Genomic DNA, 16,308 nt, shown 5'->3' on the forward strand with positions numbered 1-16,308 from the left:
GTCCTATGCGTTGTGTAGTCTTGCCTTAATCTTTGTATTCATGCCCATCAGTGTGAAAGAAGCTATTTGCATATATTTGCATGTATATACAACCACATTTAAGTTGCAGCCCTCAGCATGTTCTGAGAGTATCATTGTGCCCCCAGGGCTTCCAAAGTTGAATAGCTCTGCAGTAGCCACTACATCCACCTTATACATCTTAACGCCCTCAAAGAATTCTAAGCAGCTTGGTAAGACATGACTTCCCTTTACAAAAGTGGTGTTGACTCTCCTCCCCTTAACAATTCATATTTAATTATGTACCTGATAATTCTGGGCCGAGGCTGAGGGCAGGGCCAGGACTGGGAGCTGGGGCTGCAGTGGGGAGCAGGGCCACAGCAGACCTGGGAGTGGAACAGGACTGGATGGTGCTTTCTCCTGCCCCCATACTGTTCCCCAAAATGTTCTTCCATGCCTCCCACAGTCTAGGGACCTCTGCTTTAAAAGGACCTGATTTTCAAAAAAAACACCTGAGCACTAGGAATATCAGGCCCTTTTATGATGCCTCACGTTGGTCACTCAGAAATTGAGGAACCCCATATCACTAGTGATAGAGATGTAGCCGTGTTAGTCTGGGGTAGCTGAAGCAAAATGCAGGACAATGTAGCACTTTAAAGACTAACAAGATGGTTTATTAGATGATGAGCTTTCGTGGGCCAGACCCACTTCCTCAGATCAAATAGTGGAAGAAAGTAGTCACAACCATATATACCAAAGGATACAATTAAAAAAAAATGAACAAATATGATAAGGACAAATCACACTGCAGAACAGGAGGGGGATGCGGGGGGGGGGGAGAGGAAGGAAGGTAAGTGTCTGTGAATTGATGATATTAGAGGTAGGGAGAGTGGGATGTTTGTGAGTTAATGGTATTAGAGGTGATAATTGGGGAAACTATCTTGGTAATGGGTGAGATAGTTCAAATGTTTGTTGAGTCCTTTTTGGAAAGTGTCAAATTTTAACATGAATGACAGTTCAGAGGATTCCCTTTCAAGTGCAGATGTAAAAGGTCTTTGTAGCAGAATGCAGGTAGTTAAGTCATTGAGAGAGTGTCCTTTCTAGTAACTTCACTCACAATAGATTAGAGCAGTCTAATTTTTTTGCAGCCCGATCGAATTTTTGCGTGGCTGGCAACTACATCTTTATAAATTATCTAAGTGTGGCCCACCCAGTTATATTGTTTATAACAGGGGTGGTCAACCCGAGGCTCTCGAGCCGCATGCGGCTCTTTGATTAAAGAAATACGTCTCCTGCTGGTTCAGAGCCACGTGCCAAAACTGCTCACGGCCAGCCGCTCTGTGTACATGCCCCAGCACCTGGAGGGAGAAGTGCATGGCGGCGGCTGCTCCGGGACTCAAGCATTGGGTTAGAGTGGGGGGAGGCTGAGAAGGCCTGGGTCGGGGAGGGAGAGGGCACTGAGTTAGAGCAGGAGGGGCTGAAGTACCTTAAACTCAAAGTCTTCATGGATGCAAATAACAATTTTACACATCAAATTATTGTATTTTATTCAAACAAGACCTGAAAAAATATTATAAAATATACCTAAAACATAATCTAATAAAAAAAAATAATTACAACTTTCTGATAGAAGTAAATTTTCTTTGGTGGCCCTGAAAGCCATCAGTTTTCATTTGTGCGGCCCTCAGTAGGCTTTGAGCTTGACATGCCTGGATTAGAACCTCCCTATCCAGAGGCGTAATGCATTCAATGTATGGATATATCATCTGCATCTTTCACCAACCAACTCAAACATATCTGAGCTGGGGAAGGGTTGCCATTCACACATTATCCTTCTTTCCCATACTGGAGTTCTTCCTCTCACATTTAATCCCTCAAGTTTTATTTCCTTGTTTGGTTTACTCTATGTACACATGCAACAGATCCCTTTAAGAGTCATTAAAATTCAGCTCTCTGACACTCAGCACCAGCATTTAAGATTGAAAGTTCCCCAGTCCAGCACTTTCCGGTCTGCATGATTTTAGTTAGCCAGATGTCCACTTCTCATGGGCGTGGCCACGTTTCCTGCAGTCCCATATATTTGTTTACAGCTACCAGTCCTGACTCTCAGTGTTCTGTGCTGTTATTTAGCTCTAATTTACCCCAGATGTGTTCTATGAGCCCAGTCAGCAGTGGAAGCATTGGTAATGCTGCTAGACAATAGTGACCTCCTGTGGTTTGGGCCCCTCTAGTACAGGTTGCCCCTCTCTAATTTGGCACCCTTGGGACCTGTGGTCAGGTCCCAAGGGTGCCAAATTAGAGAGGGGCAACCTGTACTAGAGGGGCAATTTCACTGCTTGTGTGTGATTAGTATTTGGAATTGATATTTGTTTTAAACCATCTGAGATACTTTACATTAGTAGGGAATGCTCTCACATCATACAAGTTGCTGGTTTGGGTAGCTCCTTCTCATAACTGTAGATGATGTTACCCCTTCTCACAGATGTAGACCTCTGAGCAAAGTGGGTACATTCCTTCCACCATCATTGACCACTCTCACTATGTCCCTAACCTCATTCTCAAACCTGACTGTCCTACAACAATGAAAAAAGGAAGTCTTCAAAAGATGTATAATACAGAAACCAGAATTATGATACTCAGATCTGCAAATGAAAAGCAGCCTCAAGCAGCCATGCAGCCTGAGGAGAGAGGCACAAGATGGCGACGGTTGGTCCCATGAGTTTTGAAACCAGCAGAATTAAAGGCAGGTCTAGACTAGATCAAGTCCATTAAAAATGCCAATTAAGTAAAACCTCAACCTTTAGAGCGTCTTCTCCAAACAACCATGTTGCAGTGGGAGGATCTGCTTCATTACCTTCAAATTCAAGCTTCCTTAATAAAAAAAATCCTTTATGTGCAAAGTAAATTAAAGCATAGGCAACACAATAGAAAAAAGTTAATTACTAGTCTGCGATGTGCACTGGGTGGTTTCTTTCACAATACATTTATACTAACTCTGTGCTGCTGTTCTCATCGAGTCAGTACAGTCATGTCATGCTTCCTTAATACAGACATTAAAGAACAAATTATAGACTTAAATGTAAATGCTGATTGTATAGGAAGCATGTAGGAAATTTGAAGTCATTATAAGCAGCATTCCTTTCACTGCATAAAAATTAGGGATTAATATAATAATCCAAGACAACTACATGAGTTAAACCATATGAGGAGACTTGCTTGACCCAGTTTTGTCTAAATTAACATAATTCAGTTACCTGTATTTTTAAGCTTTCAACTCAAGAGGGGAAGTGAATTTTTCACACTAACATCCAGTAAGGGAAAAACAATTAAGCAACAAATGGGATTTGTCATGGTTTTGCCCATCCTGTCAGAAACATAACCTATAATTGTGCTAATACTACTACATGTACCAAGACCTACGATGTAAGAAAGTCTGTCAGTCATTCACCTTTATATTAAATAAGACTCTTCCAACCACTTCAAGTTTGGGTTATTGACTTTAGAAATATACTAACTGCAGAAAGCGGGCCAAGCTTTATTCTCTGTACGACTGTGTGATTAACAGTCTTTCATCTCCTGATTTTTTATAGATTTAGGCATAGTGGCACATTGTGAGATATATTTCTTGAAGAATGGGGAAAGAGGTATGCTATAATAAATATAATAAACATACATCCAATTATTTAATAATTCAAAATTACTATTTAAAGTCTATACTAAAGCCACCCCTTAAAGGAAAAAAAAAAAAAAAGAGTGTATATCTTCTTACTGACTAAATGCAAACTCAGGTTTGTTCTATCCTCCCTTTCCCAAAGGTCATTCCACTAGGCCAACAGGAACCCTGGAAGAAGCGTGTTCCAGTTATGCATCTACCTCTCTACTACATGTCTATGACATGGGGGAAAATAGCAGGAAATGGGGACACAAAGCCAGGTATGTCAGTTTTACACCACCTAGGGATTCTCCTATTCCAGGTGAATCCTTTGCTGGCTCTTAAGACAGCTCTCCAGTCTTCTATTTCTGGGTAGAGCAGGAACTAGGATGTGTCACCAAATGTTTTTTTTTTCACCAGACTCAAATGGGGCTGTGCCTGTGCATTCCCAGCACCTATTTGACACTGGATGTTTGCTGAAAGTTAGCGGACCAAAGCACCAGCTGAACATAGTGCAAGTGGAGCGGTGTACAAATCTTGAAGGTACTGTAGAGATGGAGATGCTGCTCTGGAGAAGGGAGTTATCCAACAAGCGAACATTTCCAAAGTGCTCTTGCACCCACATCTGCTCTGGAACCCCAAGTGATACACAGGCTTGTTACCGGTATCAGACCAGAAAATTATAACAATTTTCTTTGGATTCAGAATTAAGACCTTTATGACTTCTACAGTGGATTATGGCATCTATGTGGGATTATCCCACAGATCAGTTGGAAGGTACAGAATGTTACTATTTCCCTTATAGACAGTAACAACCACAACCAACATATTATACTAGTTCTCCAGAAACTGCCCTGACTTGCTATTAGCTTCAGGGGGCTTCTTAAGAACTGAGGCCGTGTGACAAAAGTATAACCACACAAAATCTCTTTATTAATATGCTCCAATACGAGTTCATTTTTCTCAGATTTTTTTTTTTAAATTTAAAGCACATGCTGAAAGACTAATATCACCAGATTATATTCATGTTACTTATTTATATAGCAACATAATGCTTCAGTACAAGTAGTTTGGTTTAATTTTATAAAGGTTGTAGGCTTTCAGACAATAAAAGGTAAGATCAAGGAAGGTCTTTGGACTGTATCGCAAGATCAAGCCAGCAAAACCACTACAAATCTTCTCCAACCCCGATCTAGAGATTATGATTGTAAATATCAATAAATAGTTGTGGCTTTTCAGTCCACAAGTGATCTCTGTTAAAGCCCCATTTAGCTTTATTTTTGCTGGCTTCATATTTGCAACAACAACAACAACACAGAAAGGGCCCAATCCTATATTCCTTGTGCTCCCAAAACATCCACTGACTTCATAACAGATTCTAACTAGCACTGCAGTATCTGGAAATAATTTGGTTTGAACAGTACTAATACACAGTTTGTGTGAGGGAGAATATTCCAGGCAATTTTCTCAAAAGAAATGTATCCATTTAAATACATACTGTGCGCTCTTCACTCTTTTGTCTGTGAAGAAGAGACTACAGAGACAAATTCATTTCATAAGGAGCGTAATCTTCTTTACACAGCTTGTTTATGTTCATGGATCCAAGGCATTCACTTTGGACCTATGAAAGCTGTCTGTGCATTTATGTATTTCTGAGGACAGAGACTAAGCCCAAAGAAGGTTCTCTAACAGGAAATGTGCCTCCCTGTGTTTGTACAGTGCCTATAACAAAAGATTCCCCACCCTAACTGGGGCCTTTGAGTCATATGATGATACAAAATAATCAGTAGTAGTAAAAGAAATAACTGAAGCCAAATACCTGTCAATAACAGGAAGTATGGAAACATTTTAAAACCTCTTTCAAAAGAGCTAAGATGCTGGATTTTCAGAGACCACTGTGCAACAAGAAAAGTGTCGGTGAAAGTACAGTACTCCTTAATCATTTTCTGTTTAACGAAACAGGATGCAAACAAACTGAATGATTACAAGGGGACTGCAAGTATGTGGGAGTGTGAACTCTCTAATTTCCTTGCCACAGAAGCATTAAAGTAACTGCTAAGTAAGAAACAAAATATAGCATCTGTTTCTAAGTCTTCAACCACTTAGAATTCAGAGTAGATACTTAATAATGAAAATCAGACCAAATGTATTCATTCTGATAGTAACAGCTCATGAAATTGCCCTCAGTGTTAGTAAATACTTATTTCTGCTAATGCTTGAGATGCAGTTCTTTTTATTCTTAAATCTGCACGTTTGTTACACCTTATAAAGTTTTTCCAAGATTATTAATGTGGAGCTCTCTATTCTTCTGGAGGCCAAGCATGTTAATCAGCTAATTAAACATGACATTTTGAAGATTCCTTTCCATGTGAGGTTTCTCTCTATAAATTTGAGATCCCCAAATTTTAGCTCCCAAGGCCACATCACTCAGTCTTATTTTTACGATGGGTCAGAGCAGACCAAGTATACAAAATTTTATATATATTTTGCACATAATTCTAAAGGTGAAAGAGGGTGGGCAATAATTTTTGACGGGAAGCCACTCCAAGAATTTGGAAAGTGGTCAAAGACCACACTCTTCCATGATATTGATGGAAGAGGTGCAGGGTCTGGGATGGAGATTAGGTGCAGGAGAGAGCTTGGGGTAAGGGAGAGAGTTTGGATGAAGGAAGCTGTTGTGACCTGGGGCACTGGACTGGGGTAAAGGGGTTTGAATTGTGACCTAGGGCAGTAAATTGTGGTACAGGAAGGGGTGCAGGGTATTGGATTGTGAGCTAGGGCAGGAGGGGACTGTGATCTGGGGCAGTGGATTATGTTGCTGGATCTGGGAGGGGATATGGATGCAAGAGGGGGGCAGAGTATTTGGAGATGTGGAGTAGGGGGCAGGAGGGGGGAGCAGAGGGTTGGAAAGGGAGGGGCTGGGGTGCCAGAGGCAGGATCTGGCCAGGAGACTTACCAGCCAACAGCCTTCCTGAATCAGCCTCCCTGCCTGCCCCGCCCCTGCACAGGCTGCAGCTATGTGCTCTGGAGCCACTTGAGCTTTCTGGCTGCCTACTATGGAAACAGGAAGCTCCCACTAGCTGGTCTCTAGCCAGAAACCAGCCAATGGGATTGTGTTGGGGGCGGGAGCAGTTGCTAAATCTCTCTCTCTCCCTCCCTCCTCTCCCTCTCCCTCCCCGTATTCTCAGTTTTGAAAGAAAAAACGCCCCACAGCCACATTTCTGAGAAGTGTACAGATGGGGCAAGGCAAGTGGGGAGCCTGCCTGGGGCTCACCACAGCGTCCACAGGCCAGATCTGGTGGCTTGGCGGGCCGGGTGCAGCCCATGGGCCGTATTTTGCCCAGGCCTGAGTTATGATGTAAATTTCAAATAAATGTGTGAAAAGATTCAACCGCAGAAATCCCATTAAATAAAGTCCGTGAGTACAATGTTTCATTTATGCTATTATTAATCATTATGTCAATTATCAATACTATTAAGTTGTATATTTTCAGACGTGCAAATGGGCATTCTCATACAGCTCCTTGTTGACCATTTGTTCTGAATTTTTATATAGTTTGGCTCTTCGGTTTGAAAAGGTTGACGACCTCTGCTCTGAGAGGCTTAGCACAGATGCTGAGAAGGAGCTGTCTCATGATGGGAGGAGAAGAGGAGGAGCTGGGAAGGAGCAGAACTAAAGAATTCTGAGCAGCTCCCCAGCCAGCTGAGCTTGCTGAGATCTCAGGGTTGCAAGCCATGTGCTGCGCATCTTTATTTACATAAGTAGTAGAGAAATCAGCATTTGGCAACAAAACCACCCCTGAGATGAATCCCTGACCTGAAATAAATTACGATATTGTTTTAACTATTGCAATTATAATCCAGAGGTATAAAAGTGATTTGAAACATAGAGAAATCAGACCTCTACATTTTATTTGTCAATAATTCTTCTAAATGAGATCTGCTGTACAGAAAAAGTGGGCATTTAGATTCACACAAATATTTCTGCACTCACTTCCTCTGCTCATTTAATTATATTCCAAACTCCATATTTTGGTTTCTACATTTACATACTTTTTCTTCTTCAAAGACTGACTTCCTTATTAGCATAGTCTAGTTACTATTACTTGAATAAATAACTGAAATCATACAGATTGGGCTTCACTTGATTTCCACTCTGTGTACTGGGAATTCTTCACATTCTATTCCCCTTGGAGATTTTTCTTGGTTTGGTATAAATTAATCTCTTTGATGACTTGTCTGTTTCTTGCTTTTTCAGAATTTTTTTCCATTGATACAAGTATATACTAACTTTTTGCTCTGAAAGGTACAAATTTTCATGTTTGCAGAAGAAACTTGTAATTTAGTGGCCAAATTTATTTCTCTAAGAACTCCTGTACTAAATATAATCCAAGAAAAACTGTTGTATTTGCTCTGATCCAATTCTATCCATGTAGTTAAATATTGACTTAATATATCTGATATAGGTTGGATCAAAGAGGTCCCCTTGAGGCTTTCGCCCAGTATGATTAGCACACCAGTAGGCCAGCCTATCTGCCCTCTGGAGTGCCACACCATCCTGTCCCACTGGGCCAGAAGCTCTTGTCTCCCCAACCCAAGGAACAGAGTTGGGGTAGCATCCCCAAAGCAGAGCAGCACAGAGGCTGAACCAAACCAGCTCAACTATACGGCCTTGACTGCGTACAGGAGTACCACTCTCAAATGGGACCAAAACCTCAAATAAATCCATCTTACTCTGTGTAAAAGTTTCACACGTATTAACTCATACACGTATTCACTCTCTTTATCAGTGAAAAAGATATGCACAAATTTGGCTGCTCCCCAAGTAATTATTTACACTGTGTTTGATAATAAACAAAAGTGATTTTATTAAGAATAAAAAGTAAGATTAAGTGATTGCAAGTGGTAACAGACAAAACAAAGTAAGTTGCTAAGCAAAAAAAACCCACAACAACCCACAAACACATTAGCTAAGCCTAATACACTAAGAAATTGGTTACATGCAAATTCTTACCCTACCTGTAGTACTAATAATCTCTTTCACAGGCTAGCCAGCCTCCTAACTTGGGATCAATCCTTCCCCCATTCAATCTTAGATGTTTCAAGCAGACAGTTTGGGTGGTAAATGGAGGTCTTCTAGCATCTGGCAACTCCCTCTAATGTTTGATTTCCCAACTTTATATCCTCATTACGCAAGGTGGGAATTTTTGTGTACAGTTCAAATATTTCTAGGAAAAGAATTATTAAAAAAAACTCTGATACCTGCAGGGATTCTTCCTAAACGCAATGTGAAAATAATGAAAAAAATTCTACTTTCACAATCAACTTCATCCTTGGATACGGAAAACAATTATAAACAGCATACACAATGCCATCCAATGCTAACATACTGCAAAATTAAAAGCACAGATTAGTGGCATAAAAATGTATTATTACCCAAATGAAAATGAGGGGTGGGGGGCAAGTCTCCACCTTCCCAAGACCTCCTCTAGCCCTGCAACCTTTCCTTCACAAGCAGGTTAAATTAATTAGTTGCCTGGAAACTGGTGTTCTAACAATGTCTATTATTATAAAGGCTATAACTGCTATCTGATACTACCATCAACATTACACTGCATCAGCTCTGGCAGGATTTGTCACTTGCCAATATAAGGAAGGTTTGGAATATCTTGTTTTTTCCCCTCGCCAAAAAAGAGAGTTTCAGCTGAAAACTCTTACCCAGCTCCAACTGAACACAGGTGGGTGGTACATTGCGGCTGTCCTCTTCGAAAAAGTGCATTGATGACTTTGGACACTAGTACTCTTCACTGGCCAGTTTCATATATAGTGGCCGTAATGTTTCAGGGGCCTCAGTTTGTGCCATATACCAGCAAGGGAAATGGAACAGTCCCTGCTTTCTGTTCTGACCTGCTTCCTCAGGCCCAGTAAGATAAGTCAGATTTGATCTTTCCAGCAAAATAAGACCAGAATTCTCGAGAATAGCACAAGAGCGCCTCACTATGAAGTATGTAGCACAGGCAGTCTGGGAAATTGCTCCCCAGATCTCTGGTTTCAAAAGTAATCTTTGATTGGGGCAATGCTATGTGCAGTAATTCATTAACTTCTAAATATCACTGCATCTAGCATCTGTAAATCCTATTTCTGTCTTTGAAAGAAGCACAAAAAGGGATGCTCTATTTCCTGTCTGGTCCCCATTGCTTGTACTTGTCACCACTATCATCATGAAAAATGAACCTCATATCCTTTTGGAAAGCCATTGACAAGTGCCATTCTGAACTCCAGACTCAAGGTGGCTAATGGCAGTACATAAGATGTGTTGGCAGATCAAGCCAGTAAATCAGCCTCCAGTTCTTTAATTTACTTTGTACCACTCTCTCCTGTGCCCCAGCTCAAAAGTGATTTATTACTGATCAGCTGAGAAGACTTAGACAGGAAAAAAGGAATAAGCTTCGAGCGTTTTAAATTTGCATGTACATCGCTCAAGTGCTATTACCTTTTCTGTTAATCCTATCTACAGGTTCTAGCATGAAAAATGTCTTGCCTCTAATTTGCTAGTTATAAATGAAACCCTGGGTTTGATTTTTAAAAAGTGTTATGCGACATTTTATAATTCTTTAATTTTTTTTGGCTGCTGGGATTCAATGACTTTAATAGTTTTTCGTGCTGAAATGAATTTCTATATGTCAAACACTGCCTTACATGTGTGTTTGTTTTTCTCCCTGTAATAAGCAAAATGTTTATGGTGGGATGATCACAGACTACCCTAAGGAAGAATCATGCTTGGAAAAATAACAATTTTAAGATTAACTAAAACACAAATCTAAATGATAGCAGAAGTAGTGATGCAAGCTAAACAAATGTAGCAACTAGCACATCACTACAGTGTCTAACTGCAACAGCTGTGTAGTTACTACGTTGGCAAAGGGTTAACTTTTTTTCCCCTGAGACCCATGCTCAGCTTGCACAGACACTTTATAATTTAAACTAGTACCAGAACTTACAGAAATGTACTAAAATAAACTAGATCTGTGAGTGTTTAACTGCTTTTTACATCAAGAACATAAGAACAGCTATACTGGGTGAGACCAAAGGTCCATCCAGCCCAGTATCCTGTCTTCTGATAGCAGACAATGCTAGGTGCCCCAGAGGGAATGAATAGAACAAGTAATCCATTACCTGCCACCCACTCCCAGCCTTTGGCAGACAGAGGCTAGGGACACCATCCTTACCTAGGCTACATTGCAAAGAAAAGTCAGAAAAAATACACAAATTGTAAGCCACAATTTGCATATCTTTTTCTGCTTTTCTTTCGAAAGAGGTGTGATGGCGAGTCGGGGTTCCCCCTGATCCTGCAGCCCCATAGCAGCAAGAACAGATTCTGCCAGCCAATAGAATAGAGAGGGTTTATTGCTTCTCCAGGATACACCATAGCACAGATGTGATGTGGTTACAGGAGTCAGGGCCAGGATGCCTCAGACCCCGTGGGTTAGAGGGTCCATTGCCCCCCCCCAAACCATCAGCCCTCAGCTTAAGCTGTTTCCTTCACGTTTCCCAGCCAGCAACTGACCCTTCCCCCAAAACCTGGTGTTCGTCTCCGCCTCCCTCCCTTTTTCTCTCCCCCAGGAAGCGCCTTGTTATCTGGTCAGGCTGGGCCTAGGTGTCTGGGTTAATACACATGTGGGTGAGTCAGTGGGAATCACACAGCACAGCACAGGTGGACACTGGGTTACAGAGCAGACAGCACCCCCATGACGTCACAAGAGGCTTTTCTGAAATTCAGCCCATCTACATGGGATCAAATTTCAGAAAAACCTCCCCTTTTTACACATCCCTTCTTCCTCATACAGTGAGGATTACGGAGATGGCGAAAGAACGCGTGTGCTTTTTCAGAAATTTTTCTGAAAAAGCAGATGTGTTCCTTGGATGCGGCATAGTTATTCCGGGATACCTGTGGTATCCTGGAAAAGCTCTGCAGTCTAGACTTAGCCCTAGACATCTAACATCCGCCTTAACACCACACCTGCACAGACACCCAACATCTGCCACAAGTAGGGCTCATCAAGCAGCGGCGAGCCCTGCTCGCCAGCCACACAGTTCTGCACACTGCGCCGGCTTTTCCAGGTTATAATCTACTCGCCATTGGCGAGTAGATTACATTATTTGTCGAGCCCTGGCCATAAGAGCTAATTTTCCTGGTTGTAATCTACTCGCCATTGGCGAGTAGATTACATTATTTGTTGAGTCCTGGCCATAAGAGCTAATTACAATTTGATTTAATCTAGCACAGAAAAAAGGAAAGCAATTCAACATACATTTCATCATTTTATTTACATTTTACCTTAGGAAAATGTAATAAAATATCTATTTTAAATCTTTTGAAAACAAAATCCATTTGCAGAAATATTTTCTAATGCTTATGTAAAAAATGTCAGCAATGGAATCTTTACTAATCCTTATGCATGTAGTTTTGCTTGTGTTTATGGAAAGATCAACTTAGTGATGTTATGTGAGCATATTCAAGAGCTGAATTTGATGCTGAAACTAAAACTTGCTGAAGGTAAAGTATTTATACCAGGGATGAATGTGGCTTTAAATATTGTAGAATGATCAACAGTCTGCATGTTTCATAAAGAAAAAAGCGATCATACACATTCCCTGTGTTCAGCATGTGTGCACAAGCAAGGCATGCAGACTTCCATGTACTTTGACAAATTTTGGAGAGTATACCTCTACATTCCCCTAACATTTTCATGGTTTTTATTTCTGTCTCATATATTTACCGTATTTCCACAGATCAACTTTATGCTTCTGGAATGCATCAGTTTTACCAGGTAATACACAGTCTCAAATACTTTTCCAAGAAAGAGTTAACCCACCCTTCTACAGATAAGAAGGGCATATTATTTATAGGGTTACCAGGGGTCCGGTTTTGAACTGGACAGTCCAGTATTTGAGCTTTCTCTCTGGGAAACAAATTGAGAAAATACTGGACATATAAATGTCCAGTATTTTCTAATTAATTAAGTTTTATTGTTGTCATGAGTATCAGTACGTAGCTTGCATACCGTGTGAGCGTGTCTACCAGCCAGGCAGTACGCAGCTATGCAGTGGGGGGGGAGGGGGGTGCGGAGGCGGGGCCAGGACGGGATGGAATCCCCGGAGCCGGACTTGCCACGACCATGCGTGGGACGGGCAGCACCCCGGGATCTGCATGCACCTGGGTCAGCCCCGCTCCCTGCCAGCCGGTTCCCCCAGCCAGCCCCGCTCTCCACTGGCTGGTTCCCCCCCGGCCAGCCCTGCTTCCTGCTGGCCCGTTCCTTCTCCCGATCTCCTTTGGCGAGCCTCCCGGCCAGACCTGCTTCCCACCGGCTGGTCCCCACCCATGCTCCCCCCCCCCTCCCGTTCTGAGATCATGTGTGTCTGGTATTTTTTTGAAAGCCATCTGGTAACCCTAATATTCTAGGTCAGGGGTTCTCAATCTTTTTCTTTCTGAGCCCCTCACCCCATGATATTAAAATGCCACCACCAACCTGTGCCACAGTAAGTGGCTTTCTGCACATCAAAACTAGGGCCAGCATTAGGGGGGCAGCAAGCAGGGCAGTTCCCTGGGCCATTGTGCCACAGGGACCCCCACAAAGCTTTGGCTTTCAGCCCCAAGTGATCAGACTCAGGGCCCTGGGCTTCAGCCTTATGTGGTAGGGCTTTTGCTTTCTTCCCTGTGACTCAGGAAATCTAACACTGGCCCTGTTTGGCACACCCGAATCCCCTGAAAACTATTTGCAGCCCTCCAGTGGTTTTCAACCAAGATCTTGGGGTCCTCTGTTCTGGTTCACTGGGGTATTATTCATTTGGAACACTGTTACTGACAAACAGAAACATACTGTGAGTTAATAGTGATACATTGATAGGGAGGCATAAAATCTCCCCACCATTAACATATATACTGTCCTGTAATATTAGCGTGTATTACATTAGAAATATTTTGTAATTTGGTAATCATATTTTGGTTTAAATTCATATGCTAAAATAGAAACTTAGAAACATGTTTATTGTAGTCCAATCTTGTGTGTTACAAAAAGTTTATGTGCAAAAGGATTACTTAAAAATACATGGTTCAGCTGTTATAGACTTTTCCAGAAATAACAAAAAAAATTGTATTTAACTGCATTTGAAAGAGAACAACATTACAGATACTATTGTACCTTCAGTTGCTCACATTTCTATCAATGAAGTTCGATGGAATTAATTTCTCCATAATACATATTGTAAAACATGCATTTTAGAAAGGGCAGTGCTTTTTCTTTTAAAACAGAAAGTTGCACTCATATGCACTCAGCCCACAAATCTAAATTTGAAAGAAAGCAATGCTTCCTACCATACATATAAACTGAAAATCATGTTTGAAAGTAGAGTTTTTAAATAAAAAAACCTGTTTTCTGAGTCTTCTTCTTGGGAAGCATTGATATCTCTAGTGATCTGCACTAGATTAGTAAGAGAAAAGGGGCATCTGAACTCCTCAATTATTATCTTGGATCTATTATAGATTTGCTTTTGTTCCTTGGCAATAGCCTATGAGCCTCAGCAAGGGTATGATGATGTGGTTATGGAGCTCAATTAATTAAAATCCAATATTTTAGTGCTAATAAGAAAAACTCTTAAAGAGCAAATCTTTTTCTCATTACATAGCCTAACAAGTCTGGCTGTTAGCAGGGAAGTTCTCATATCAGGTCACAGGGCATTAGCAGAGCTCCGCCACAGCCACTACTACAGCCTCAGAATGTAGAAAAACCCATGGCCACACTTTCTTTGACCCCCTCCACTGGATGGACTGGCCAGACATGCATCTCAGCTGTGATCCACCAGCCCTTTTTCTCCTCTCCAAATCAAAGTCGCTCTTTTGGATGGGAGCTTCACAATATGGAGGATTGCATACTCACTACACAGACTCTCCACACTGTGAGCTCACCTGCACCAAGTTTAGCTCATGGTCCAGGTGGCAGCAATAAATACAAGAACCAAGTGACAGGATAAGGTGACTGTAGGGCTGGTGTTCATTGCAAGAGTTAGCGCAAGTTACTGCTGAAGCGGAGCTCAACCCCTGCTAAAGGCAAGCTCGCTCTGTGACAACCACCAATAAAAGAAGGTTCAGTCATGAGAACTGTAAATAAAATTGTTTTGAAGTATATATTTCATAATTTACAGTGCATAAAATGCAGCGCAACGGTTGTGAAAGGTACTGGCTTGCATTATATAGCATACATTGCATAATACTAACATCTGAATCAGCAGCACAGCTCAAGCTTTTGAAAATATGGCCCGGTTGCATGAAAGACATCCAGTTTATTTCCCATGCCTTATGGAACCCCTTTGGTCCCAGAGAGAAAGACTAACTGCTGGCCGCATCCCTATAAGGACCAACAGACCAATTAACACTTAGAACAAAATACAAGAAGATATACTTTACCGTCTTACTCAAATGGTGAAAATTGCAATAGTGGCAACAAGTGGAGACAGAATCAAGGAAATGGGCTGAGATCTGCAGTTCCTATGGGTAAGAACAACCGTCTCAGCCCACGTTGATAGACACGAGATAGCACACTATAGCTATCAGAGTGGATATTGTGGCTTGGACTATTTTTAGCATGCTAGCTCAAGACTCACTAGCCACGTCTGTTGACTTGGGATGGGAGGCTTGCTTAAAGCAGCAGTGTAGACATGCCTTAAGGGGCCAATACTGGACTTCGGAGCCAGAATGCTTAGCAACCAAGAAAAGGACTGAAGCACAGACTTAATTCTGAGCATTTGAGTAGTCCCACTTAACGGTGTAAGTACTTTACAGCACATTGCAGGATCAAAGCCCTAAATAGGCAAAATTCCAAAGTCAGTGGAAGTTTTGCCTCTATGAGTACGTCTACACTGCACAGCTATTTTAGGATACAACAGGATATTTCAGGATCCCAAAATAGCTACCCTGAGTCTTAACAAGCCACCCATTATTTTGAAATATTTTTAAAAAAACAACAGCTGTGCTATTTCGGCACTCCTGTAACCCATGTTCCACGAGAGTTAAGGGATGTCTCAAAATAGTGTGTTATTTCGAAATTTGGCGCTGTGCAGACATGCCAAATTTCAACATAAGGTATTTCAAAATAGTGCAAATTGTGTATCTTATTTCAAGTTTAGGGTGCTGTGCAGATGCACCCTCTAAGAACTGCAGGATTGAGTCTAATACCCAGGGCTCGACAAATAATACAATCTACTCGCCCATGGCGAGTAGATTGTAACCCGGAAGAGCCGGGTTCGGGCGATCTGCACATGCGCAGAACGATCTGCGCATGTGCAGATCGCTGGATAGCGCGGCTGGCGAGCGCGGCTCGCCGCAGTTTGGTGACCCCTGCTAATACAGGATTTGATGTGTGACATGAAACAAATGTTATCCAAGTAATGGCTCTTATTTTCCCAACTAACTCCAGTTGAGAAAATCCTGTCCCATCTACATCTTTTGATATGTTCTTTAATCTGGTGGCTATAACAAAGTTAATATTCTATCCATAAAATTTCAGGAGATGAGATATAGAACACTTAATTCTATTACAGATTTATCAAAAGAGGTCCCCTTTCTTTCATTTAAGCATCAGAAAAAGCACTTCTAATCCAAT

At 41.6% G+C, this 16,308-nt stretch overlaps 1 protein-coding gene and 1 long non-coding RNA gene across 2 annotated transcripts in view; one reads left to right on the forward strand and one right to left on the reverse strand.

Annotated features, from left to right (window-relative positions):
• Positions 1 to 6,045, forward strand: part of LOC149525414 (uncharacterized) — a 168,754-nt gene extending 162,709 nt beyond the window's left edge. The window contains exons 2-3 of the long non-coding RNA XR_016348948.1: positions 3,813 to 3,930; positions 4,070 to 6,045. This is a non-coding gene — a long non-coding RNA (uncharacterized LOC149525414). The remainder of the gene's footprint in view (positions 1 to 3,812; positions 3,931 to 4,069) is intronic.
• Positions 1 to 16,308, reverse strand: part of CHN2 (chimerin 2) — a 193,648-nt gene that overhangs the window by 150,114 nt on the left and 27,226 nt on the right. The gene's annotated exons all lie outside the window — the stretch shown is intronic.

The sequence above is a fragment of the Pelodiscus sinensis genome, chromosome 2 (genome assembly GCF_052426305.1).
Source record: "Pelodiscus sinensis isolate ZL-2025 chromosome 2, ASM5242630v1, whole genome shotgun sequence".
NCBI lineage: Eukaryota > Metazoa > Chordata > Testudines > Trionychidae > Pelodiscus > Pelodiscus sinensis.